The 27,003-nt window shown below is 50.6% G+C and overlaps 2 long non-coding RNA genes across 2 annotated transcripts; one reads left to right on the top strand and one right to left on the bottom strand.

Annotated features, from left to right (window-relative positions):
• Positions 1–201: 201 nt before the first annotated feature.
• Positions 202–13,209, bottom strand: LOC123827315. The gene is made up of 3 exons (XR_006787213.1): positions 13,068–13,209; positions 12,716–12,894; positions 202–368 (listed from the first exon to the last, which is right to left on the bottom strand). It is a non-coding gene; the product is annotated as an uncharacterized LOC123827315 (long non-coding RNA).
• Positions 13,210–19,095: 5,886 nt separating this feature from the next.
• Positions 19,096–26,762, top strand: LOC123826719. Its single transcript, XR_006787115.1, has 3 exons — positions 19,096–19,222; positions 25,621–25,730; positions 26,566–26,762. It is a non-coding gene; the product is annotated as an uncharacterized LOC123826719 (long non-coding RNA).
• The last annotated feature ends 241 nt before the right edge of the window (positions 26,763–27,003 follow it).

The following is a 27,003-nucleotide window of genomic DNA, read 5'->3' as shown; positions in this document are numbered from 1 at the left end:
AAAGTTGTAAGGGGATCCCAGGATGCCAGTTCCCCCAAGGCCTGAAGCTCCAAAGCTGGGTAGAAAGCGTTTCTTGAGCATGGGCTTTTGAGAAAACATCTCTTGGTGTTCTGATACAAGGCACCCCTCTTTAAAAACAAACAAACAAAAACAAAACCCCACATTAAAACTCTAAGACCTTACCCTAGCTGGTGTGGCACAGCTGGTTGGAGCATCGTCCTGTGGACCGAAATTTTGCAGGTTTGAGTCCTGGTCAGGCACATACCCAGGTTGCAGTTTCAGTCCCCGCTTGGATCATTTATGTGAAGGCCCAATAGATGTTTCTTTCTCACATCGGTGTTTCTCTTTCTCTTTCTTCCTTCCTCTCTCTATAAAAGCAAGGTAGAAATGTCCCCAGGTGAGGATTTAAAAAAACAGCAACTATGAGACAGGACAGTGTGTGGGAGTCACCCTCTGCCATCAGCCCACGGCTTGGAGAGAGGCATGGGCTGATATAAGCTAGTGACGCCCACCCACCCAGACCACAGAGGAGCATGGCTCGGAGGTGGCAGCCCCCCACCAATAAGGGAAAAGTCAGAACTGAGCTACCAAGAGGCTGAAGTCCCTTCCCAGGAGGGCCTGTCCTGAAAGGAGACAGGAGGGAGACCACAGAGGGAGAGGTGGGCCCAGTCCCCCGGGGCATCAGGTGTGCTGCAGGAACAAGAGCAGGGCCAGGGAGAGGGCCCACTTGCCACTTGCTATCTCTGGCTGGGATTCTTTGTGCACAGGTGAGGTAGGGGGAGGAGAAGAAATAGGTTAGAGTTCTCCAGGGGAAGAAACACAGGGATAACCCACACTGTTATTGCCCTTTGGGGCTTCCCTCACAGGGGCTGGGGCAGGCTTGATGAACCCCAAGGTCCCTGAAGCAGAGACAAGTTCTCCACATGCACGGAGAAGGTTTAGAGCATCAGAGATTCGGTCCCTGTGTCCAGTCATAAGTGTTCCCCAGCCTCAAGTGATTTCCTAACTCCTCAGCCTGGGTTTAAGTCTGTTCTTTAACTTAACCCCTCCCGTCCCCCCAGCCAGGTCCAGGTCACACTCCCAGGCTTAGCCTGCCCGTCCAGCTCAGGCTGACTCCTCCACGTGGAGGGTCCTCCATAGCCACCCCCGCTCTTCTTGGTATGAGCGCAGACTGTGAAAGCAGAGTCGGCGCTCACAGCAATTGACCAGCCCTGTAGCCTTGGCAGCTACCTAACCTTTCTGGGTCTCCACTGCAGTATTTGGGGATCGAAGTAGGAGCCTTGTTGTAAGGATGAGATGTTTTTCACCCAGCCATACAAATACCATACGATTTCACATGCCGGTGAAATCATATGGTACTTGTCTCTCTTTGACTTATTTCACTTAGATCATACGCCCTAGGTCCATCCATGCTGTTGCAAATGGTAAGATTTTATTCTGTTTCATGGCCAAGTAATACTGCATTGTGTAAATGTACCACAACTCTTCCGATCCAGATGTCCACTGATGGGCAGCTGTGCTGCTTCCGTATCTGGGATGGTAACGGATGCTGCTATCAGCACAGTGGGGCTTGTGTTCTCTCAGGTGGGTGTTCTGGGTTTCTTTACGAATATACCCAGAAGAGGACGGACAAGGTGAAGGGATAAAGAACCACAAGTTGGTAGTCACAAAACAGTCCAGGGGGTGTAAAGTACAGTATAAAGAATATAGTCAGTAATATTGTAATAACTATGTACGGTGTCAGAGGGCGCTTGAAATATCGGGGGAACCACTTTGTAAAGTACATGACTGTCTAGCCACTGTGCTGTACACCTGAAACTAATACACAATAATATTGAACACAAACTATAAATGTAAAACAAAAACTTTTTAAAAATATTAAACGTGTCGACAGGCAAGCACCCAACAAGCCCTGTATCTGCACTGGCTCCTTTTGAAAATCCTCCCCAGTGCCTTTTCAAGAGTGAGCTCCAGGTCTCCTTCTGAAGGCCTTCCTCGGCCACCGCCTGCTCTGGGCCTTCCTCCACAGCTGCACTGCGCCTGCGTGCCCGTTCTCTCCTCACCCCCTCCCTGGTCACAGAGAAGCTTATGGAAGCTCATGGCACAAGGTAGCCAGCATTCAGCCTTCTCAGGAACCCTTACACCTGCCTAGATTTGAGATCCTTCTCTACAAAGCCACGTACCTCTCATCCTTCAAAACTCTGCCCCAAACACATGTCCTCTGGGAATGGCACAGTGGGAGAGGCATAAGCTCTGGGCTCAGAGAAACCTGGGTTTGAATCCCAGCTTAACCCATACCAGCTGGGTGACCTTGGGCAAATTACCTAACCTCTCTTACTCTCAATTTCCTGATATGTCAAATGATGGAAGTACCCCTCCCTCACAGGATGAAGACGAAGAGGAAGTGAAATAATGACCCCCAGATGCCTGGTGCAGTGATGCATCAGTGCTGGCACAGAGTAGGTGCTCAGTAAATGTTTCCCTCCTTTCTTCTCCATCCTGCTCTGATGGCACAGTCTCTTCTCTGTAATCTAACCCTCAACAATCTTTACAGCCACAACTGGCTTACTCTGTCTATGTTCTTGAACAGTTACCATGCATTGGTTACTCTTTTATTCATTCAGCATGTAGTGGATGGTTACTATTTGTCTGATGCTGTGCTAGGATGCCCTGGGACTGACTGCAACCAAATCCTGGCTGAGCCCATGCTATATGCCAGACATGGTGCTAGGCACAGGGGACTCAGGGTAAAGGAGACAGCACCTCTGTCCTCAAGGAGCACAGACTCCAGCAGGGAAGACAGACAAGAGGATGCAAGGATTACATCAAGTGGAAAGTGTCTGTGTGCCAGGGTGCTGTCACGCAGGAGGGTGACAGCTAAGTGATGGGGGGAGGAGGACTTCCTGGAGGAGGTGGCATCTAAGACTCAAAGAACAAATGGGAATAAGCTAAACAAAGGAGGGGTGGAAGGTCCATCTAGGTAGAGGAAACAGCCTGTTTAAGTCCTGGAGGAATGAGGCTGAGGGGAGGGCTCAGGAATATATCCTTCTGTATGGTTGGATGCATATGCATTGGTCAGACCCCCAGCCCAGCTCCAGCTCCCCCTTTTCTCAGAGGGTCCCTCAAATGTCTAGCTAAGGGACAGGAAAGCTTTAGAAGAAAAAAATAGTGTGGGACTCACTTGGTGGGTGCTCAGGCTGAGCTGGAAGGAGGAATAATGGCCCCCGCCTCCCACCCACTCTCATGCCAGAACACTGGCCAATAGCCAGGGTCAGCCTTAAGCTGCGCTCGGCCTGTGGTAATAGCCCCTAGATATCAGGGAAGGGCCTGCCTCCTCAGCTGAAGCCTTTCCGCCCGCAGTGCCTCTGCCTCCTTCCTCAGGCCCCTGCCATATCAGTTCCCACTAGTTTGGTCGAGATGAAGGTCACCTCACCTTCCCGGGGTTTTCCTGCAGCCAGCAGGCTGCAAACACTCCCATAATGCCCCATATCTGTAGAGAGACATGCACGTGTAGTCACCAAGCTCACTACCACGTGAGCACACTCACACACGTGCACACACTCCTCCCCCAGTATCCACACTCACACACAGACTCTCACACCACTTACCCAAGCATCTGCTCACAGACACACACACTCACACACTCACACACCAGAAGGCCAAGTTCCCTAAGTTCCCGTTGGGGAGGATCAGCCCCTCTGGAAGGTTCTGGGCCTCTGCTGGACCCCAGTGTGTCTCGCTGAGACAGTACCAAAGGGTTAAACAGAGAACACTTCCAGGGAGTTTGCCTCTTAATCAACACAGTTAATTCTTTTCCTTTTACAAACATAAATTCTTGGCAGTCAGTAACCAAGAAAGAAAGGGGTAAGAAAAAAACCTTAACCCAACATTAGTCAAATCTTTGCTTCTTCCTATTTTTTTTTCCAAGTTCAAACCCAGGGGAATTCAAAGCAATGAGAGAAATCCCAGCCCAGATGGAATGTTTTTGCTAATATACGTCTGCAAGTTATTTAAATGTATGTTTAAGTACATATGTGCGTATGAGCATGTGTGTGTGTGTGTGTGTGTGTGAGAGTGAGAGAGCAAGTGTGGCTGAGTGGTGTGTGTGTGTGTGCGCATGTGTGACTACAGCAGACAGCAGAGCAGAGGAACCACCAGAGTCTCTGCCTGAGTCCCATCTGTCCTCCGGCCTTGGCTCTCCTGTCCAGACCTGAAGCAGGACAAGGATATCACCCAGGACTCTCTTTGTCCTTCAACCTAGGGTCTCCTGGGACAATAGCCTCTGTCCCTGCCCTTCCAGCCCAGGTTGACCCCGACGACACATTCTGCTAGCGATAACCCACCCCCCCATACACTTTCTTGTCTTTCTTTCTTGCTTACCCAGAAGACTCCAGGCTGGAGTTTCTAGGCCTGGAGGAGAGGAATAGTTGAGAGGACCCATCCCCCGTCACGAGGCCCCCGCTCCGATGGCCCTGCCTGGACTGGAAATCTGGGCTTAGACTCTATCCCTGGCCTCTGCTCTCCCTTCTCAGAGATCTCTCATGATCTTCAGGCCTCCTTGGTGTTCTACCTTTGACCTCACTCCCTCAGACCTTCACCCAGGGACTCCACCTCAGCAAGTTTCCTACCTCCAGCCCCAGAAGCCCTCCTCGCCAGGATCAGGGTGCAGGGGCTTTGCAGACAACCCCTTCAGGCCTGCACCTGCACCTAGCTCGCTCTCATCTGCTCTGCTCCCTCTTGAGCCATCATCCTTTTCATCTTTCCTCTGAAATTGTTCCTCTAGCCCCATAATCAGCTGTCTGGGTTTCAATTTCCTGATTTCCGGGGGAGACTGAGCAGCTTTCTCCATCTGAAGACACTTTAGATGCCTGGGCCACCCCATGGGCTGGCTAGACCCCTCTCTGGCAAGGGGCCTGCTCTCACTCTCCTGAGCCCCAGCCCACCCTGAGTCCCGGGCCTTCCACACAGAACTTCCCATGCCCCTGCCCTGCCCTGGCCCCCCAGGGATTCCAGCCTTCCCATCATTACCCCTCCACACAGAGGCCTCTCAGGGTCTCTAGGCAGGCCTAGAGCCTAAAGTTCACAACCTCTTCTATCACCAGCTCCTGGGAAAGGAGAAGTGGGGGTGGGTGGGGCAGGATAAAGCTCAGGGGCTGGAATCTACAGAGAGAATCCCTGTTCTGGTTGCTCCCCCCACCCCATCCCTGTGCTCTGGCTTCTCTGCTCCTCCCATTCACTCTTGCCCTCAGAGGTCCTTTTTCTGAGTACGTGACCATCCATGGTCTCCCCTGGCTGGTGAGGGAACAAGACTCACCAACTTTCAACTCTCTGAGAGCATAGCATCTACTCTGCTCATCCTCTGGAACCAGCTCAGGATCTGATGCTCAGCTGAGCCCTGGCTTGAGATACAACAAAAGAGGTCAAAGGCATGGACTGAAAGTTGGGTGCTGTTGGAGAGGAGGAGCTGGGGCAGGGGAGTAGAGAGAGAGAATGAGAATGTAAGGGACAGTAGAAATGAGTTGTGAGTTACGTGACATTAGAGCTTGCCTTGATGTGTAGCTAGGAGATAAATGGTATCTTAGATCAGACTTTCAATGTGGAAGAAAGAGTTGCCTTGCCCTGGCCAGTGTGGCTCAGTTGGTTGGAGCATCATCCCATACACCAAAGGACTGCAGGTTCAACCCCTGGTCTGGGCACATACCTAGGATGCAGGTTTGGTCCTTGGTCAGGGCATGTTCAGGAGGCAGCTGATTGATGTTTCTCTCTCTCTCTCTCTCTCCCTCCCTCCCCTCCCCCTCCCCCTCCCTCCCACTCTCTATAAAATCAATTTTAAAAAAAGGAGAAGAAAGAAATAAAGGAAATAGCTGCCTAGAAAGAAATATCTTGAGATAGAAATAAGGAAAGAAGATATTCTGTGGGAAGTGTTCTAGAATGCCACATTGTCAGGGCTACAGTTTGCCTCTGAAATGGGTGGGGTCCTGGGGCTTCACACACGGACATGGTCTCCTAAGGCCTGTAGATGCCAGGAGGACTCTGTGGTCTATCTTGTTCTGAGTGCCTCAGAGAGTCCGGAAATCTCCAGACAGCGTATGTAAAACTTTGTGCATATAGACATTGTAGGCAGAACCTCTACAGCCTTAATCATGTTCTCAAAAGAATCCCTCACTCCAGGAGGTAAAAAAACAAAACAAACAAACAAAAACCCCACAGGACTAGAGATTAACATGAAGGTGACACTTCAGGCTGGCCAGAGTGGAGCTGCATGACCTCTGGCTGAAACAAGTAGACCAGGTCAAGGTCAGGCAGTAATGTGAGTCTGAGGAAGTAACCCTCGGTTCTAGATGTGTGTTTGTGGGGTAAGGGAGGGCATTTCCCAGAGGTGACCTGGCTTCCTGGAGACCCCACCTGAAGGCAGACCCTGCCAGGCAAAATCCTATGGCTCACAGGACATACCTTCACCGGGCTGAGCTGTGAGTTAGCTTTACCTGCTGGGGCACTGGCAGGAACTAGGTGGTAAGATGGTAAACTCGACTCAAGCTGAGCTCTAGGTATCCCTGGGGTATCATTGAAAAATGCACAGAAGGGCCTATGCCCATCACTTCCAAAATCTGTGTGAAGTTCATCTGTCTCTAACTTGTGGGCAAGGCAGAGGCATCACAAAAAAGGAGGGGAAAGATCATCGATGCCAGAGGGCAATTTGGGAGAAATGATAGTTGCTTAGTGAACCACCCCTTAGCCTAACTCTGGGCTGGAACTTCCTGGGTCACAGTTCCCTCTCCAGTGAAATGATGAGGTTGGGTTATTGGATCTCCCAGGGGAACTTCAACAGTGCCACCTTAGGTTTTAAGAAATGCCCCCTCCTGCTTGACCCCTCCTTGGAGCTCTAGTGTGGGGGAAGAGGAGATTATCTAAAAGCCACAGGAAGCTCTCCCAGCCTTTTGGCCCTGCACTCCGAGACCACCCACCCAGGGCTACACTCAGCTCCCTCCCTCCACAAAGTCAACTTTCCTACCAAAGAGGCTGTGGGAACAAGAAGTGTTTTCCTCTTTCTTTTTTGACGTGTTTGCTTGCTTGTTTTTGTGTTCAAACTGAGCACCTTGGAAGGACGGAACCTGGGGAGGTTGGCCTGGGCAGGTGTGGAAGGAGCATCCAGGCACCAGAGGTGTTGGCTGTTGAAGGGGCCAGGGCCAGCGTGGGAGCGAGCGTGCGGACTTTCCTCTGGACCCTGGAGGAAGAGATGACCTTCTTCCTTCTACAACAGATGCTGTCCTAGATAACCCCTCAAGCTTACTTTCTAGAGCCTGATGGCTCCAGAATGCTTTCTTCTACCCAGCGCGTGCCTGTGTGGTTTATGTATGTGCATGTCTGGAAACATGCGTGTGTGTGAATACAGATGGATGGAAACAACCAAGGGTATAGGAGGTGGCGGCGATCCTGCCTGCCTGTGGCAGCCAAGCCGCCACCAGCGCTTCTAAGGGGGCAGCTCCTGGGTCTCTCCTCACAGGTCTCTCCAGTCGCTTCCACCTGTCACTCCTTTTCTCAACTCCCCAACATCAAGCTGTCATTGTTACCAGCTCCTCCCTCACTCTTCTTCCCCACAGCCAGGCTGTTGCTATATCTTCCCCTCTTCCTCCACAGCGACTCTGAAATCTGTTCCTTTCTTGGTCTCCGCCCCCTCCGTCAGCATCCCCCTCCTATGTCCCCATCTCTCCTGTCTCATCTCTGCTTCTCTTTGCTTTTCACCCTCTCGGACTCTGTGCCGTCTCTATCTGCTCTTTGTCCATTCGCCTGGCCCTTTCTGTCTGTGCTTGTTTTGTGTGCAGCCCGGTCTCCCGGCCCCTCTGAATCTGCCTCTCTCTCTCCGTGTTTTGTTGTGTGTTTGTCCATCTCTCCATTGTCTCTGATTCTCACAAGCAACTCAGCCCGAAACTCCCTGGGGAAGCATCGCTTCCAGCCTCCTTCTTCCTTCTGACCTGGCAGTCTGGTTGACTTCTTGCCCGGCCTCGGCTCAGGGAAGAGCAGAGGCAGCGCAGGGTGACAGACCGCTCTGTGGTGAGAACCAGTGGGGTGTGGGAAGAAGAGCTGGGCTGGAGGAACCAGCGATGCAACTAGCGCTCCCCGCTCCCCGTTACTAAAACAAGTGGTAGGCCTGGCTCATTTGCATGTCAGGTCTCTTTTACGTAAATCTGCATGTCAAGCTGAAGGCCCTGGAGCCAGGTAATGCAAAATGATGCAAAATAAGTTAATCAGTGTTCCCTGCTGCAGGTGTAAGCTAGACCTATCTTCCAACTGACAGAGCAGCCCCAGATGGCTAATGTCCTTACTGGGTGGAGGTGGAGAGTGGGGCGGGAACATGGTGCTGGCGTGGAGCCCTTCCACCTCAGGCTGGAGGAGGCCCAAGGGGCAGGCTTCTGACCAGCCTGGTTCCAGAGTGGCCCCGATGGCTGGAAAGGGCTGTGACTAGCCAGCCTGGACCACAGTCTCATCCAGGCCCTGGAGACTCCAGTGCAGTGTTTACTTCATCCAGTGGGGAAACTGAGGTACAGGGAGCAGGGGAAGGACTTTTCCCAGGTGACCGAGCCCTCCACGGTAGGATCCGGATCAGAGGCCTGCATTTCAGCTGTCGGCAAAGCAATCTCCGTGCTCTTGATCACTCCTTACCGGTGGGTGAATTTCACTGCTCCCCCTTGAGGGTCTCTGGTGACTTTGGGGGAGCAGAGATGACAACCTGCCTTCTTCTCCCCTTTGGGAGCACGGCCCCTGCCCTAACCACCTTGGCATGCCCTCCGGCCCTCCCTGCCCCAGCCCTGGGACCTGCTCCCCCTTTAGAAAAAGGCACCATGTTGAGAGCTAGTGGCCATTCTCGCTCTGTGTTCTCCAGCCTCTGGGGAGTGTGACTTCTTGGCTCCCCTCTGGATTGAGAAGTGGCTCCTGAAGCCCCAGAGCTTCTGAGAGGCCCCTACATGTGAGAGGAGGGATGAAGAGCAGGGTCCAGAGCCTGCCTCAGACCCAGCTCCATTTCCCCTCTGACACAAAGGAGAACTAGCCATGAGCCTAAACCTCCCAAAGACCTCACACCCTCTCCAGACCAGCCTGCAGGTTGTTTGCAGAGCACCCACAGCAAGTCAAGTTTGTGCCAGCTGTGCCTGCTCTCACCCTCCTCTGCCGTGGGAGGCTGGCCAGGAGGGCCCCGTCCTGCCATGGGGGAGTGCACACTCACTGTGCGGTGCCAGCCATCTCAGGAGGCAGGGCACCTGCTAGTTACAAGCAGGAGCGCTGGGATGAGCCCACCTCCGCCTGTGTCCTGGTGCTACCACGGACCAGCGATGCGACCTAAGGCAAGACACTGACCCTCTGTGAGCCTAGTTTTCTTATCTGTAAACTATGGGTGGTATCAGTTCCTACCTCACAGGGTTATTATGTGGCTTAAATGAAACAAAGTATGCACACCACTCTACACAGCGCCTGGCACAGAGGAAGCATCTATAAATGGTAGCCATTATTGTTACTCTTACAAATACAGCTATCATAACCAGGCTGGCCGAGGTCAGAGGACGAGGGGGGAAGTAAATACATAAGTCCACTCGGTGTCTTTCTTCCACTGCCTTTCCCATCCCATTGCTTTCTCCTGTCCCCATCCCTCCATTTTTCTCTCCACATTCGCACCAGAGGGAACATTCTAAAACACAAATATTGTCATGCCACTTACTTGCTTTAAATCCTTTCTGACTCCCTGTTGCTCCTGGGATAAAGCCCAAGCTCCAAGACTTGGTTTTACAAGGCTTTTTGTGATCTGGTTCCTGTTTATATTGTGACTCTCATCTCTCGGCCTTCTGTCACCTAGCTCCAGGCTGCTTGCTCACCTCCAGCCTCCTGCACCAGCTGCTTCCCGACCCCGGCTACTCGCTGCTCTCCTCTGAGCTTACAAGTTGCTTTCTCTAGAACATTCCTACTCTCATGGCTAAGGACTGAAAGAGAAAGGCTTAAGGCACTCCTCGTCCCAGGAGATTTGGCCCGAGAGAGCCAAGCAGTAAGGATCTTTAAGACCATCTACTTAGACTGCACCTTTGGCAGAGGAGAAACCCAGGCCCCCAGAGGGAGGGCCCTTTCTCCAGTGTTCACCCCGCACCCTCTCCCTGGGCACAAAAGGAAATCAGTGACCCCTCCACTGACACCAAGAGCCTCTCATTCTTTTCTTTTCTAAATATTTTATGTATTTATTTTTAGAGAGAGGGGAAGGGAGGGAGAAAGAGAAGGAGAGAAACATCGATGTGCAAGAGATACATCAGTCAGTTGCCTCTCACACACACCCCAACTGGGCATCTTGCCTGCAACCCAGGCATGTGCCCTGACGGGGGACTAAACTGGCAACATTTTGGGTCACAGGGCAAGTCTCAATCCACTGAGCCACACCAGCCAGGGTGAGCCTCTCATTCTAACACATTTGTGTTTAACCTTTTAATAACCTCTTCCCAGAAGAATGGATAAACAGAAAAAAATTGAGGACCCAAAGGAATGAATTTCAAGTCCCAGTAGAAACCTTAGGGATGTATTTTGGGGTAAGGGCTATCTTAGAGCACCCCATGGCCATCTCCATTGGGGTCACTGTCTCCTTTACCCTTTCTTGATGCTGGTTGGCCTCATCTGCCAGGGGGCAGGGCCTGTGACTAGGACACTGCGGGCAACACAGGGGGGCTTCCTGGGGAGCTGCTAATTCCAAGGAGAGCTGAGTGAGCAGAGAACCACTCCAAGCCACTATTGGCATGTGGAAAGCACATAGGTTCTGCAGTCAGTAAACTTGCATTCAAGTCCTGCTGGCTAACTGTGTGAAAGGGCACTTAACCTGTCTGCACTTCAGTCTCCCCAACTGTAAAATGGGGTAATAATGGCTCAGTCCTCACCAGGCTGTCAGCAGGGTCATGTGAGGTGATAGATGTCAAAGCATCTCCTAAACAGTTGAGCACTCGCCATTGAATCCTTCGCATCAAGACTGGAAGAGCTTAGGAAGATTCTGATCAAAAACCAGGCTCCAAAGACCAAGGTTGATTGTAACTCACCCCTCTGCTCCTGCTTACATTCTGTGCCTAATCTGTCAGGGACAGAAAGGTGTTGGGCTTATAAATATTTGTTCCTTATGGCCCGACTTTCCCGAGTTTTATCAGCCTGGATGATAAGATAACCTGCCCTGCGGGGTGAGCTCTGGCACCTGGCGCTCTGTGTCGCAGGCGACCCCTCAGACCCCACTTTTTAATACCTAGCAAGTCAATGCACGGGCTCTCCACTTACAGCCGGAGCGGGAGGGGCCGTCTAAGGGGGCCTCCGAAATTAATTCTCTTTGTCTGTGCATCTGATGTCTAGAGCTGAAGGGAGACTCCGAGTTCACACCTTTCATGCCAGATGGTGACTGGGTCTCCATTGGCTCCACTCTGCTCAGAACCAAAATGGTTTTGAAAAGACTTGAAGTGAGCACCCTTCTCCTTTAATTAAGTGTGAAATCTCCGTATCTATTTCAGCCTTTGAAAAGTGAAACCCAGGAAGGCAGGTTCCCCAGGCTGAGAGGAGAGTGTGTGGAATTAATATTCCATCTCTATTTTTCCTGTGTAATTTAATAAGTTGACTAAGCTTATCAGGGGCACCCGGGCTGCATTTAGCCACCGGGCGGGCCAGGCTCCCGCTGCCACCTCGCTTTTCCAGTCCGACAAAGCTCACATTAGGAGCGGTTGACCGGCCAGGTGAGGTCAGGGGGTTAAGGTGAAGAGATGGGACCCATCTCACCTTGCTCAGTCATGGAGGTTACCAACTGGCAACAGGCCCCTCCCCTTTCAAATATTCTAGCCACACGCTCACCCAGTTCTAGGTGCAGCCTGAACAACACCTCCCGCCCGGGCTCTGAGCCTTGGGCCTGGACTAGCTGCGTCTCAGCCCCCAGCAGACCTTCTTCTTCTTCACCCCCTCCTGCCCCTTTCTTGCCCTCCTCTGCTTCTCTCTGGAGCTGAGGACCCTCAAGGAATCTGTTTCGCAAAAATAAATTCTCATAGAAAATTCCAAATCCCTGGAAAGAAATCCTTGGAACCCAGTGTGGGAAACAGGACTCTGGATGTTTGTCTCTGTGTGAACGTCTACTGAGCTTCTGCTTAACTCCACAAGACATACTTGGAAGGGGGAAGAATACCAATAAAAATTTCCCCCCAGAATAATAGAACCCTGGAGCTGGAAGGGATTTCAGAGATCAAACAATCACACCCCCCCTTTTTTCACAGATGGATAGACTGAGGTTCAAGGAGAAAAAGATGGCCAAGGAGTTGTACTAACTAAGACAGAGCCAGTGGGGCTTCAGCTTGGAACTCGAGAGTGGGGGCAGTGTGTCGTCTTCCAGGGCTTAGAATCGGGGGCTCTGGACTCAGACAGACCTGAGTTCAAATCTTGGCTCTAGTGTGAGACTCAGCCAAGTTCTTAAAGCTTCTTTGTGCCTCCATTTCCGCATTTGTAGCTTGGGAGAACAGAAACCGCCTCCTGTGGTTTGTAAATGCAGTAGCAACTTGTGTTCCTCGCCTCACATGTCCGACACGAGCATGAGTTCCTTGAAGGCAAGAACTTGGTTTCGTTTCTTGCTGAATCCTCAGAGCCCAGGACATGCCCTGCCCAGAGCAGCAGTCAGTAAACATATAGCAAATGGAACCATGTAGCACATGGTTCTTACTGTCATTATTCTTACCCGGAGTAGTTTCTTGATCAACTTCAATCACCTTTTCTTATCCTGGACGGTTTTCTCTGTTTACTCCTTAATTCAGTGCATCTGTGGGCATTCCTGTGCACGCGCGCACGCGCACACACACGTTCACACCTGCTGTCCCTACCCTGCTGGGCTCCGTCTCTCCCTGTGTCTCTTCTCACCTGCAGGGGGAGAGGGAGAACCATGAGGCTGATTCCAAAGCCTTGCTTTCCTACCCAACCCCCAGTGCTCAAACTGTTCCCCTTCACACTGTGTCTGAAATCCTGGCCACCTTCCTCGAACATACTTTGTGCTGCCTAATAAGTCGGGGACAGTTAAAAGAAAAAAAACTCACCATTACTTTTTCCTTCTCAAGGAGGGCTGTCCACTTATTTTTGTTTTGTCTGACTCACGACTGACTGATGCAATTCCCTTCTGCTCTGACAAATAGGGACCCTCAGCAAAGAAGGAAACAGAGCCAAAGTGAAAAGAGAAAGGGTCAGAGGCTTTCCGGAGATTTATGAAGCTCCCACTCGAGGACAGGCTGCTGGACAGTTCTATTTTCTGTCCGGGCCTCGCAGTTGCGGGAAAACATCACGACTCTCAGGCGCACCTTCCTTTGAGTCATTCGGGTGGAGCTGGTGTTTTTATCGGTGTTATCTTTCCATTTCCCTCTCTTTCGAGGTGAGAGCTGTGAGCAGTGAGTGGGAATGCCAGCTTTCTTCCACCTTTGGGGTCTAGGACCCTGGGGCAGAATACAAAGAGATAATCCTTCAGTTCTCAAATCCCATTTTTCACCCCCTTTCCTCCCCCTCCCTGAGTTTAGGGTTTTAATGCATTTTGAATTAGTGTTCATCTTGAGGGGAAAATGTGTAGGAAATTGATAGACCAGATTATAACACAACATAAATAACTCAACCTTGCAAATTAATGCAGGCCCACAAGCCTAGACCTGAAAGAATCAGATCACAGGCAAATAAGAATTTGGCCAGCAGCCCTCAGTGGATTGAGAGCTGGCCTGCAGACCAAATGGTCGCCAGTTTGATTCCCAGTCAGGACACATGCCTGGGTTGCAAGCCAGGTCCCCAGTAGGGGGCACGTGAGAGGCAACCACACATTGATGTTTCTCTCTCCTGCCCCCTTCCCCTCTCTCTAAAAATAAATAAAATCTTTTATAAAAAAGGAAAAAAAGAATTTAGCTAGTAATAGAAAATAATAATAATAAATAAATAAGGCCAGTGGTTTGCCAAAGACTGGATTGATGTGACCGAAAGGTAAATTGTAAAGCGGAATACTAACTCAGGCAAACTGTAGGTGTCTGTGTGTTCCTGTAATGTATATGACTAAAAAACATTCCATTTACTTTTATCTTCTTTTTAATGACTTCACTGGACAGGGGTCTTTGTTTACCAAATTGTTGGAAATGTTGGCTCTGTGCAGATGAGTCGTTTCTATCCTTTGTGGTTGGCTGCCCCTGTCTGTCTAAGCTCAGGTCTAACTGGGCACGGTGCCCCACCCCCAGCCCCAGCCAAGCAGGGAGGCCAGGTGGGTTGGTCTCCCTAGTGGAGCTCCAATGAGCTGATGCCCAGTGGGACAGGCCCTTTGAGTGGAAGGAATGGTTGTACCTACGAAGTTGAAAGTAGCCATGCATGTCAAGGTCAGCAAACTGACCAAGCATGGCTCTTATGCACTGATTAGTTGTGCTCCCCTCCTCCCCAAATTCATATGCTGAAACCTACTCTTCAGTATGATGGTTTCAGGAGGTAGGGCCTTTGGGAGGTGATTTGATCATGAGGGTGGAGCCCTCGTGAGTAAGACTCGTGCCCTCATAAAAGAGACCCCAGAGGGCTCCCTCGCCCCTTCTGCCACGGGAGGACACAGTGAGGAGATTACCTTCTATGAACTAGGAAGTGGGACATCACCAGACACTGAGTCAGCTAGTGTTTTGATCTTGGACTTCCTAGCCTCCAGAACTGGGAGAAATAAACATTTGTTGCTTAAGCCACCTAGTCTATGTATTTTTGTTATAGCAGCCCCAACAGACTGATACAGGGTCCGCATACATTGGGGCTAGACGGGAACTAGATGGAGTCTTCCTGGGTATCAGGGCTGGAGTGTGGAGCAGGGAGTCACAGAGCTTGGGAAGTTCTTCCCTAAACCCGAGAAGTGTGCTTCTCCCTGGGCTACAGGAACCACATCAAAAGCCTGTCTGCCCGCCAGTTCAGTGTCCACTGCTGTGCTCTTCCCCCGACACTGGCTCCTGCCTGGCCTCAGGCCTTGTCCCATTTCAGCCTTCCTGGCTTGTTCTACCTGGACTTGACAACCCAGTTCCATTTCTGCTTATGACTGTCTTGGAAATCCCATAGTCTTAGCCACCAAGAACTACCCCCCACCCCGAGCACCAAAATCTACCTCAGTCTCTGCAGTTCCATCCAACTCAGGTGCCTGGGACACTGCCGCATGCCAGACTCCTGGTGGGGGCGGGGAGGGCATGTGGGGAAGAAGGAGTGGGAACTAACTAGAGAATTTAAAAAGTGGGCCAAAGTGGACAAGGAGGAGCATGATTGGGTGAATATTGGAAAGAAAGTGAAAAGTATACTCCTGTGGTGCATGGCAGGAGCAGGCTGGATTCTTGAAAGGGCCAATAGTAGCAAGACTAGGACATTAAATTGATTTCCAAGACCCTCTGGCAAAAATAGACACCCCTTGCTGTGAACCTCAATAATGTAGCCTCAGTCTGATTCTTTTGGCTTTTAGGTGTCACCTCTAAGGAATGACAGAAAGGAATGGTTACTTGAGCTGAGAAAAATTTATTCAAACTCCATGCAGTGCAACAAAATTCTCTCTCTCTCTCTTCCCCCTTCTCTCTGTCTTTGTTCCAAGAATGTCTTCTTTATTACTTCTGGAGATCTTAGTGCTTACAGCAATCACCTGGCTCTTTCTGGTCTGGGAGCCCTGTTTGTGGACCTAGCTTCTATTTCATAACAGCCTCCATTTCAACTCTCCATACTTGTCTGCAGAGGTGTATAGGAAACAATCAGATGTTTGAACCAAGCTATCAATATTTGCCTTCCTGCCTCGTCATGGGTCGCAGGCTCTGACGCAGGAGTGATGCTGTACAAGTCTTTACCTGGTTGCCCAGCCACTCACAGCCCCAGAAAGTGCACTGCATTAGTCATTCATGTTGATCCAAACACAACGTCCCTGTGGAGTCACCCCAGCTTTGCTTCATCTTCCTCCGCAAACCCGACCTCAGGAAATTTCCTGTCCAGCTTGAAAAAAAAGTTAATGACAACCTGAATGGGGACACGGAGAGCATATTTATCAAAACTTCAGATGACACAAAATCAATTAGGAAATCACTAAATAGAGTAAAAGAGTAAGGTTCCAAGTCAACCTTGATGGGTTGGAACAAGAAACTGAGTTTGACATGATGAAGTTTACTAGTGGGAAATGTGAAGTCCCACCCTTGGGTTCAGAAGAACAAAAAGCACAGCTGTATAATTTCCAAATTTGGAAGATGGACCTAAAAGAGCTATACGTTGATTGCGAGCTCAGTATGAGTCAAGGGTGTAATGTGACTCTCAGAAAACCTAAGGCGAGTTTAGACTGCATGGTTGGAAACAGAGCACAAAAGAAGGAGGTGAGGGAGGTGATGATCCTGTTCTTCTCAGCACCGCTGGATCACGCCAATGTGTCGTGTTTCCTCCTGACAACACTCCAGGATAAGTGCTGACAAACTCTCGTGCATCAGAGGGGTGGCAACAGGAAGACAGAGAATCTGGGAATTATAACAAGCGAGGATCATGAAAGAACTAAGGGAGTTAACCCCAAGGAGGAAAAAAGATTTAAGGGGACATGAAAGCTGTTTTCAAGTACTTCAAGGGCTATCCTCTGCAAAAGAAACAAAGCCCCGTACCAACTCTAGAGGACAAAAGTAGGTCTGGGAGAATAAGTTCCAGGGAGCTAAATTTCAATCCAGCCTTTCTTCTCCAACAGTGAGACCTGTGCAAAGACAGCATGGTCTGCCAGGTGAGGTAATGAGGTCCCTGTCACTAGGACAGTCCAGGCAAAAGCTAGAGGGAGCACATAGGAGGGATGCTGCTGAGAGAATTCTGGTATTCATCATAGGATTAGATCAGATGACCTTTAAGGATTCTCTCAGAATAATTCTGAAGAATAATTTATTATAGTATCCCCCTACATGAAAATGTCGAATTCCCTTGATACAGCAATAAAGCAGCTGAATTTTTGAAATATTTCCTAGTTCTTTCTAGGCTCAGTTTTAAAATTTCAGATAAAGCCCTGGCTGATGTGGGTCAGTGGATTGAGTGTGGGTCTGTGAACCAAAGGGTCCCAGGTTCAATTCCCAGTCAGGGCACATGCCTGGGTTGCCAGGCAGGTCCCCAGTAGGGGGCATATGAGAGGCAACTACACATTGATGTTTCCCTCTCTTTCTCCCTCCTTCCCCTGTCTCTAAAAATAAATAAATAAAATATTTTAAAAAGATAAAATTTCAGATAAAGATCACAAGCTCTGGAGACAATTGCCTGGGTTCAACCCTGGCTGTCACTTATTAGCTGTGTGAACTTGGACAAGTCATTTAACCTCTCTGGGCCTTAATTTCCTCATTCATGAAATGGTAATTATAGTATCTACCTCATAGGGATGCTATGAAGATGAAATAAATTAGTATTTGAAAACCATCCAGAATAGTGCCAGCATATAAGTACTGTAAATGTTTGATAAATTAAAAATAATGTCAAATGGCTGAAAATAAAGAGTGGAAATAGTCTCAAATTTAACAAATGGTTCAAGAATGTCTTCCTCCTTTATCAACTCATCATCTGCAGCTCTGGCTGTAAAATAGCCAAGAGCCTCCCTCCCCTGCTCCTCCCGCCACCACCCCAAAAAAGAACACAAAAATCACACAGGCTCCCTAAGCTCTCAGGAGGGAAGGAAAAGCTTCCTGCTATTGGCTTACAGCAACCTCTGAAAAGACCTGTGTGTTTAATGACACCAGCTTATCCTTACCCACCCCACCCCTCCACTCTCTTCTTGGGGTTGCTAGGAGGCCAGGGGTATGGTGCATTGTAATAAAGCAGCTTGTGTAGAGGGGGTGGGCAGAGCATGTTAGATATACAGGACTTGTCAGCGGGAGCTTAATATCCTCTTACTGGAATAACTATTGTCCCAGCTTCTCAACAAATACCCACCATCATTAATAAAAGGACTAATAAAAGCATTTATTGAACTCGGGCAATGGCCTCGCTTTTTCTAGCTCCAGGGCCTTGGCAGAGGCAGCTGTTGAGGGTGAGGGCTGGAAAAGTGAGACTTCCACTGCAACGAAGAGATCAGCCTGTGCCCCAGCCCCCACTCAGCACCCTTCCCGAGAGCTGGGCAGCGAGAGCAGGGGGAGACTGGGGCATCAAGATAATGCATCATTAAGGTAACAGACTGCTGGGTCATTTTCAGTAGTAAATATGGGGTGGTGATGCTTTAAAATTTCTCTATGACTTTTCTTTCAAGAAGTTTAAAGTACCTTATCTTGCATGATATTTACCCCCTTTTTACTGAGGGGAAAATAAAGGCATGAGGGATTTAAGGGCTCGCTCAGCCATACGATGTGCGGCATCCTTGCCAAAATTAAGACTAGAATCCAACATTCCAGACTCCTAAGTTCAGGACCATTTTGAAATTAAAAATTAGCGAGGCTGTATCTATCGTGTCCAGCCTCCAATGGGGGATCAGTGAAGGCTGTGATCATCATCATTGCTTTTCTAAATTATTATTGTTGTTATTATAATAACTAGTGGGTAGAGTTGAGTGGGCGGTGAATACTGGATAATTACCAAGACCCCAGAATTAAAGCGTTGAGTCTTTACTTTTCCACAGCTGCTCAAAGATGAAAATGAAAGCTGGTCTCCAGAAAGCCCTGGGAAGAGCCCTAATTTTTAGATAGAGTAAGTCCAAGAGGGGAAGACAATAAAAAAAAGTCCAAGTTCAAAGGCCCAGGAAGCTCGCCTTGAACATCTGGGGATTCTTGACTGTGAATGGCTTGGATGCACAGGAGTCTGGGGAGGCGCAGTCATCCTAACCAGCTTCAAATCCTGGCCCTGCCACTCCTTTGCTGTGTGTCCGTGAGAAATTGACCTAACCTTTCTGAACTTTAGGTTCCTCCTCTGTAAAATGGGGGAAATATCTACCCTACCCGCTAGGGCTATTACAAGGAAGGATTAGGGGATGGGCCGTGACAACCAAAAACAATGTGGGCTCTTTCTGCCTCTGAGCCCAGAGCTGTGCCAGTGAGTTCCCATGAGTCGCCTGACATCAGCATGGCTTTAGGAGGCAGAGGAGTCTTCTTCTCAGGATTACGCAGTTCAGTGGAGAGTAACTTTGGCCTCAGTTTCCTCGGGATTTAAGACACGGCGACAAAATCTCTGCATTCAGCTCCTCCCTGACCCTGAGGGTTGTCAGATTGATGGAGGAGATACCATCCTGGGAGGAAAGGTGGGTGTTAATAACAGCCCCCTGGATCTCTATTATTATTGTCATTATTCTGGCTCTGTCCAGTAAGCAGCAGGGACCCAGGTGACTCACTGTCTGCTCGCTGCAGCCCGGGTCCACCTGTTGGGACTTGCCCGCCTGCCAGAATTCTTTCACAGAAGAGGCCTCCACCTCCTTCCCAGCTCCGGAATGCAGTGCAGAGTCCTCTGTGGCTGGATGGGAAGGGGGCATGAGGGGAACATTTGGGAACAGAGTGCCCAGGTCAGAGGGGCTGGGACTGCCTCTTGTCAGCAGCCACAAAGGAGCCTAGAGCACGGAGGTGGTGGGAGCTGGGGCCCCTGGAGATTGTGAGGTTGGGACTGTCCTCCTCTAGAGAGATATTTTGGTTCCTTCAGAGTAGTCCTGGGGACGGTAGGGACCAGGGAGAGAGTTGCTCTGAGCACCAGAGGCCGCCAAGAAGCTGGGTGGCATCAGAGGAGGGTTCTTAAATTCTGTAACCCAAATACCAGGGTCCTAAAATTTCAACAACTCCTGGGGGTAGGGAAAAGGAACTGGGGTGCTTCTAACAGCACCCCCCCACCCCCACCTTATAAGCAACCCCTCTACCGCCTTACAAGCACTCTATAAATGTGATCTGAACAGCTGTGACTCACCCGCACACACCCCTGCAGTTTTGTGGTGAGGACACAGCTAATCATAGCTGGTGTTTGGGGAGGAAGAGAGATTTTGCCACAAGCTCCATGACAGACTGTCTCCCTCCTTCTCCAGGATGGCAAAGTGGGTATGACTGGCCTGAGTTTAGCGAGGGGTTGTTCCTGCCTCCCTGAGGACTGGGCCTGCCTGGGAGAGGAGCACACACCCCAGGAAGGGCCATGAGGGTCAAGATTAGTTCACTGCTTTCTAATCAGAGATCACACCAGGAAGACTGGAGCTGGAATTCCCAAGATCTATCAGTGATGCCTTGTTTTAATCAGAGCTGAAAGGGGCCTCATGATAAGACATCTGGTTGTAACCCTCACTCTAGATGAGGAAACTGTGGTCTAGAGAGGCTGAAATGACTTCTCCAAAGTCGGACAGGGCCTTACAGGCAGAGCCATAGCCCTGACTCCAGATCCAGTGTTCTTTCTATGGACACTTCTAGGTCCATTTCAAGTGCCCAAGAAACAACAACAACGTCAGCTGCCGTTCACTGAGCATCTAATATATGCCAGTTAGTAGTGTAGGTGGTTTATGTATGTTACATCAGGCTGGGAATGCAGATGAGGGGTTCAAGCATCAGAAATGTGGTTTATTTAGATAAATGTATGTCCTCTTCCGGATCCAAGGCACAATGATCCAGCCATTCAGGCTGCATTGCTTTATCAATTGATCGAGCACTTTTTACATTACAGCTATCCCCTGGGTCCTGGGAATCCAGAGATAAAATAGGGCAGGGTCCCTGATGGTGCACTAGCATCAGCAATTTACTGGAGTTACAGACAAAGGGTCAGGAACACAGGAAAAGGTGTCCTGGGGAAACAAAGAAGGCTTCCAGATATATTGAAGAGGGTTTTAAAGGGTGAGTAGGAGTTTGCCAGGTGGGGCTCTGGGTGGGAGAGAGGAAGTGTGAGTGGAGAAAACAGCACGTGGACGAGCTGTAGAGTGAGAGTGCTGTGTGTTTGGAAATGACCGTTGGACACAGAGCGGGGAGGGATGGAGGAGCAGGTGGAAAATGACACTGCGGAGGGGGTTCGGACAGCCTGAGGGAGGCCTGGATGCCTCTCAGGAGGGCACCACTCCAGAGTTTTCGTTTCGGATGTCTACTTTGGAAGGACTCTGAGATGCTACCGCTAGCTTGTGAGCGTGGGCTCCGCTTCTGATTTGGCCTCCCCACTACACACACACTCCCCGCTGGCCTGGGCACCTGCGAATGTGTTTGTCCACCTGGAGTGCTAATGAGGGCCCCCTGGGAGTCTGACACCAGCCACCAGCTGTGGTCACAACCTCAGCTCTGCCTCTGCACAGGGCCTTTCCTGGTGCTCCTCTGGTGTCCCCCCCCATTACTGGGTGTCAGTGGAGTTTTTACCCCACGGCATTCTGCTCAGCCGGGCTTTGTCAGACGGCCCATGCAGTCGGGCACGTGTGGAAGCCCCAGCTGGACCGTGGAACCACAACAGACCCTTCCCTGTCCCTGTTCTGGGCCCAGCACTTACCCACCTGAAACCAAGCTCTACCCCCATCAGAACTACCCAGCTCCCAACTTCTGCCCTGGGCTGTTTTCAACCCTCCTTTTAGAGCAACATGCCTTCCCCTGCTTTCTCCCTGGCTGGCTTTTCAGCCCGCCCTGCTCTGGGTACCTGGCACACACTGGCGTTCTTTGTTCTAACGTTGAGTAAAGGAGACTGTCACCCCCACGTATATTTTCATTTTCAAACTCAAGATAATTATCCCCAAAGATGTTTCCGGAAAGAGAGGACAGAAGATGAATTTTGGAGCTGACAGGCTTGATCCCTGGCTGCGTGACCTTTGGCAAATCACTTCAGCTCTCCAAGCTCCAGCTTCCTCATCTGTAAAATGGGGACACCAGTCCCCACTGCGCAGGGATTAAAAGAGACGGCACACAGGATGCCAGTCAAGGAAGGGCTGAGTTCAGCTGACAGGACCAAGCAGGAAGGGACACATTCCTTTGCTTCCTCTTAGAATGAGTGCCTTTGGCTTCTAGGACCTAAAATAAATAAATAAGTAAACAAAGCAAAACAAAGTGCATTCAGTCAGGGCTCCAAGTTTACTGAAAGTGACTCAGTAGTGAAATGGGGTGGCGCCCACCTTCCAAAAGGCTCCCCGGGGCTCTGCCAAGGAAGGAAGATGTGTCCTTCCTGTTCCAAAGGGAATGAGGGCCCCAGACAAAGCCACCCTCCAAAGCCAGCAGACAGGTGGCTCTCGGGCTGACCTCTGCCAGGCCCAGTAAGCCCGAAGTTTCATTGTTCCACCCGGGCTGCGGAGCTGGTTGGGGGAGTTGGCTTAGAGAAGGATATTTTGTATTTGGCTTTTGGAATGACTAATGAATGAGCTGTCTCCACTGCAGGAGAATTATGCCACTTAAGCAAAACCTAGCCGGGCTGGTCGGCTCAGAGATAGCTAATAGGAAATGCCTGTCAGAACACTGACGCTTCAAAGCCAAATATATTCTCACTGTGTTCTCTGTTTGCTAAGTTTACTTTATGCAAAATATAACTCAGCTGAAAATATGTAGATGGCAGAGAGCTTGCTCCTTTCCTCTGGAAGAAACGGTAATGAGGAGGTGGGGGAGGGCAGTTAACCCCACTGGCCCTGCCAGGCTGAGGACTAGCCAGGCCCTTTGACTGGCTGAAGAGTACAGACCTCTGCGCCACTCATGGGCCCATCGCCACTCTAGTCCTCAGAACTGAGGCGACTGCCCTTGCACCCGGCTTCCGGTGGGAGCAGAGAGAAGGTGGGCCACGGTGAGCACAAGCAGCCCGGCCTGCCACTGTCAGGTGTTCCAGGGCCACCGAGAACCCACGTGGGCACATTTAAAATTTTGCCCTTTAGTGGGCTCACCTGCCAATACCTGCTCCCCAGAGGTGAGGCACAAAGTCCTCCAACCACGAAGCAACCCAGAAAAGCCAGCGAGCTCCAGAAACCTGAACTAGCTGGTGACGCCTCATAGCTGAGGTGCTGATGAAGCAACACCATCCACGGGAAGAGCCCCAGATGGGGAGTCAGGTTGTTTCTGCCTCTTCCTCCTGTAACACTTCCTCTCTTCAGGCCTTGGCTTCGCCATCTGTGAAGGGAGGAATCAGGCCAGCTCAGCAACTCCTAGGGTCACACTGACCTAACACTGTCCACATGCAAGAGAGAAGGGAGGCAAGAGTCCAGTAGTAGGACCAACTCAGTTCACCGACCCTCTCTGTCCCCGCCCCTCTCAAGGATGGCCATGAGTTGCCACGAGGAGCTAGGTATCAAGACAGCAGCATCTTTATGAAGATACTTGAGACTTCCCAATACCTGAGATTTCTCAATACCCGAACTCTGAGGCCATGACCAGGGACATTATTGTATGGAGATGCCCTGTGGAGGAGGAACAGAGAGTTAGGGGCTCCTACAGCCCCTGCCCTGGAAACACCCTACTCCCACAAGGCCATAGCCACCAAATTGCTCGGTAGCCACTCTGCTCCATTTCCCAAAAAGCCTCCCCAGAGAGGGGGTCTGGACTTACTTGGAGAAGACGTGTGGTCGGCTCCTTTGGGATAGAAGTGGGAGCTAGGCTCAAAGAGCCTTGGGCTTCCCAGAAGGACCTGGAGAACAGGTAGCTCAGAGCACCCACCATGTGCCGGCACAGAGAGGGCACAGAGGAATCAGAAATCGCTCTGCTCTTCAAGAGCTCCCTGTGTCATTGCAGGATGGGTACATACAGAGGAAACGAAGATGGCATAGGGTTAATCACATGACACCTTGGGCAAGCTACAGAGTGTCTCTGAGCCTTGATCTTCCTCTGCGAAATGGCAATAATGATTACCTATTTTAGAGGACCAGAGATGTATATAAATGCCTGGTACATTTTAATTATTGGATGAAATGGAGCTATCACTGTTTGTATTGCCATGGCTTAGAGGAGAGCTTCTCAACAGAATGGGTGCCAGGTGTGCAGAGACTCATCTGTCCCTTGAGCCCTTGGGGCCAGGCCTGGGGTGTCCGGGCCTCTGGGCCGGCTCTTCCTAGGCTGCCAGCCATCCATTTACCCCAGCTTGCGTTTCCTTTGTGTGCAATGACAGTCGGAAGCCAAGCTGAGAGTCCTCAGAGTCGGCTTCAGAGCAAAGGAGGCTTTGGTGGGGTGAGGACAGGGGCGGCAGTCTGCTGCAATAGTGAGAGTCGAGGAGAACAGCAAAAACCAGGCACAAGCCTGTGTGGCAGGGGGTCTGGGGAGCAGGGGCAGCTGGGAGGTCTCAGAGCCCCCACACGGTGTCTTGTACGTGGGCCCCCAGCACAGATTATCAGTTGAGTGTTGGCTCTGCTCTAAGTGAAACAGAGTCCAAGTTGGGAGATGTTGAAAAAGAAAGGCTGGATAATGTCCCACCAAGTGGGGTGAGAGAGGTGACTGGGCAAGTGTTTCAAGGCAGGACACTCAGGCGCCTGAGGAGACAAAGGGCAAGGGTTAATGCAGATAGACATGGGCAGATACCCAATGGCAGAACAGGGCAGGAGAGGGCATCAGCAGGGAGCCAGGAGCCAGCAAGGGGCATCACCACAATGCCCAGAAAGCCCTGAGCCAGGCTCAGCCAAGCACAGGGACTGGCTCCAGAATGTGGGGGTCCCAGGATCACAGGGAAGAGGTTCTCACTGGTGGATAGAAGCAGAGGAGTTGTATGACACCCAGGAAGCCAGGCAGAGGAGCTGAGACTCATTAGGCTACCTTAGAAAGCCACGCAAGGACAAGAGAGCAGGGTATCATAGCCTGTCAAGCTGGCAGGTGGGGTGGGTGTTAAAAATCACCAAGGGAGCTCCACGCACAGACAAGGCGCAGAGGGTGGGATGTGGAGGAACTCACTTGGCTGTCAGGGTGGCCAGCAGTGCCAAGCCCAGCAACCAGAGGGGCAGGAGGACATGGCTCAGGTCAAGCCAACCTGGAAGGTTGGCTCACCGGGTAGGTGGGGTGGAGCAACCGAAATCCAGAGGATGGAAGGCAGCACCAGCCTGGTTTTGAGTGGCTGGACCTCAGCTACAAGTGGGGTGCAGCAAGAGTAGAGGACTGTCAGGGTGACTCCCAGTCAGCTGGCTTTTGCAAGACTAGTAGAGTGCGAGCTTTGCTCTCAGACCAGCCTCCTTTGAATCTCAGCTCCCTCACCCGAGTAACTAGATGGCATTGGAGGTGACACTTCCTGTCTCTGTTTCCTCATCTGTAAAGTGGAGGTAATCATAGCTCCTCTCCATCGGGGTGAAGCTTAAATGCAGTCATTTGTGGGGACTCTGGTATAAGTGTTCTTGCTATGATTATTAGCCCCTGATAGTCTCAGGTTCCCCAAAATGAACAGGTTTGATGGCAGAAGCCCAGCCCATATGGGAAAGGGCAGTGAAGGAAAAAATCACAAAGGCTTGGACCACAGATAAACTCCTGCTCAGGTCCCTCCTCCACCTCTGCCCATCTGTGAGTCCTTTAGCAAGCCTCAGTTTCCTCATCAATAAAACTGAGATACTAATACCTGGCTTTTGAGGTTTTTATCAATTAAATGAGATAATAGGTGATGTGTCCAACCCAGTAGGTGCTTGATACACTGCTACTCTGTAGATGAGGCTGCAATGTGAGGGAGGTGAGGCAGATGGTACCCAAGGGGCATTTAGGGGATCAGCAATCACCCCCTGCACCACAGATCTTGGATCTATCACAGAAATACTTTTCCCTGCAGAAGCAGGAGCCGCCAGAGCTCTGGCAGCTCCACAGGCATGTGCCCTGGGAACACACTCACATACTCTGATAGGATTCCACCTGCCTGGACAGGACTGGCTCAGGGACCAGGTGAGTCTTGTCTGACGGTGGAGGGTAGCAATGGCTCCAGCTGGGAGCCACCCAAGCAGGGAGAAGGAGGGAAGGGCTGGTGGAGGGAAAAGATACTTTTCATTGATCCACTAAGTAAATAAGTTAATTGTGCACTCTCCGTGGACTAAGCCCTAGAGCCACCATGGTGAACAAGACAGCTGTGGTCTCTGCACCCCCAAAGTGGAGCCTACTGGGGAGCAGTGAAAGGAAGCTTTAGGAAGATCATTCAGTGGTTACACGCTGGCTGGAACAAAGCAGGAAGGGCGTGTGGTGCGGGCTCCGTGCTGGAGTGCCCGCTGTGGCCCAGTAGGAGGGGTGGTGGAAAGAGCATGGGGTGCACCTCACAGACCCAGCTCCACCTCTTACCAGCTGTTTCACCTGGACCAATCAGCGTTGTGGGTCTGCGGTTCCCTTCTCTGTAAGAGGAGCATGATAGTACCTTCCTCACAGGGGGTTTGGTGACTATTAAATTAGGTGACACATAGAAATTCTGGCTCTCGGAAGTGTTCAGTACACGGGGGCTGTTGTTCATAAGAACACACCTAAGGTGAAGTGAGAAGATACTCTGGAGGAACAAATGACAAGACTTGGTGACTGAGTGTGGGAAACTGTTTCACTGACACCTGGACTGCTGTATTGTGCAGATCTTCTGTGGGTCAGAACTGGAGTTTGGACTGGGGCGGAGTGGGGAGTCCCATCCCAGCTGAAAGAGAATTCTGAAGTCGCCTCAAGCCAAGATGTACCGTTCAGTTTAGGAAGAAAGCACCTGAGTTCAGTCTCTGGGTTAAACGTTTCCACCTTTATTTTCTCCTAGATTTCCTCAGACAGCAGTGGGAAGGGATTCCCCCAGAGTCCCAGAGCCCGGACCCACAGCCAGGTTGGGGTCCCCTGGTCCTGGGCCAGGTCGAACTCTGAGAGAAAGATCCTGGACCAAAACTGTGGCATGGAACAAATTGGTTTCTCAGTGAACATCTTTCCTTCTGTAGACAGAACAAAACCTCAATAAATACGTTGCCTTTTTTTGTAAGTGGCAGTCCCATTGTAAAAAAGGGACTTAGGGGACAAGGCCCCAGCGAGGAACAAAGAGAACACTCCCACCACCTCTCTTGCCAAGAAAGAGCTGAAATTCTCGGATTAATTGTTGAGCCAAAATTCTCAGGGAGAAGTCCCAGAAGACTGTCCATCAGGTGAGAAAATACAGGCAACATGTAATGTGTAAAAGGATGAACCAGAAAATCAGCCAGCAAGCCTG

Source organism: Phyllostomus hastatus, unplaced genomic scaffold (assembly GCF_019186645.2).
Source record: "Phyllostomus hastatus isolate PE091 unplaced genomic scaffold, TTU_PhHast_1.1 phas_contig_86, whole genome shotgun sequence".
NCBI classification, from domain to species: Eukaryota; Metazoa; Chordata; class Mammalia; order Chiroptera; family Phyllostomidae; genus Phyllostomus; species Phyllostomus hastatus.
The sequence above is the reverse complement of the archived record's forward strand: the minus strand, read 5'-3'. Positions and strand labels throughout refer to the sequence as shown.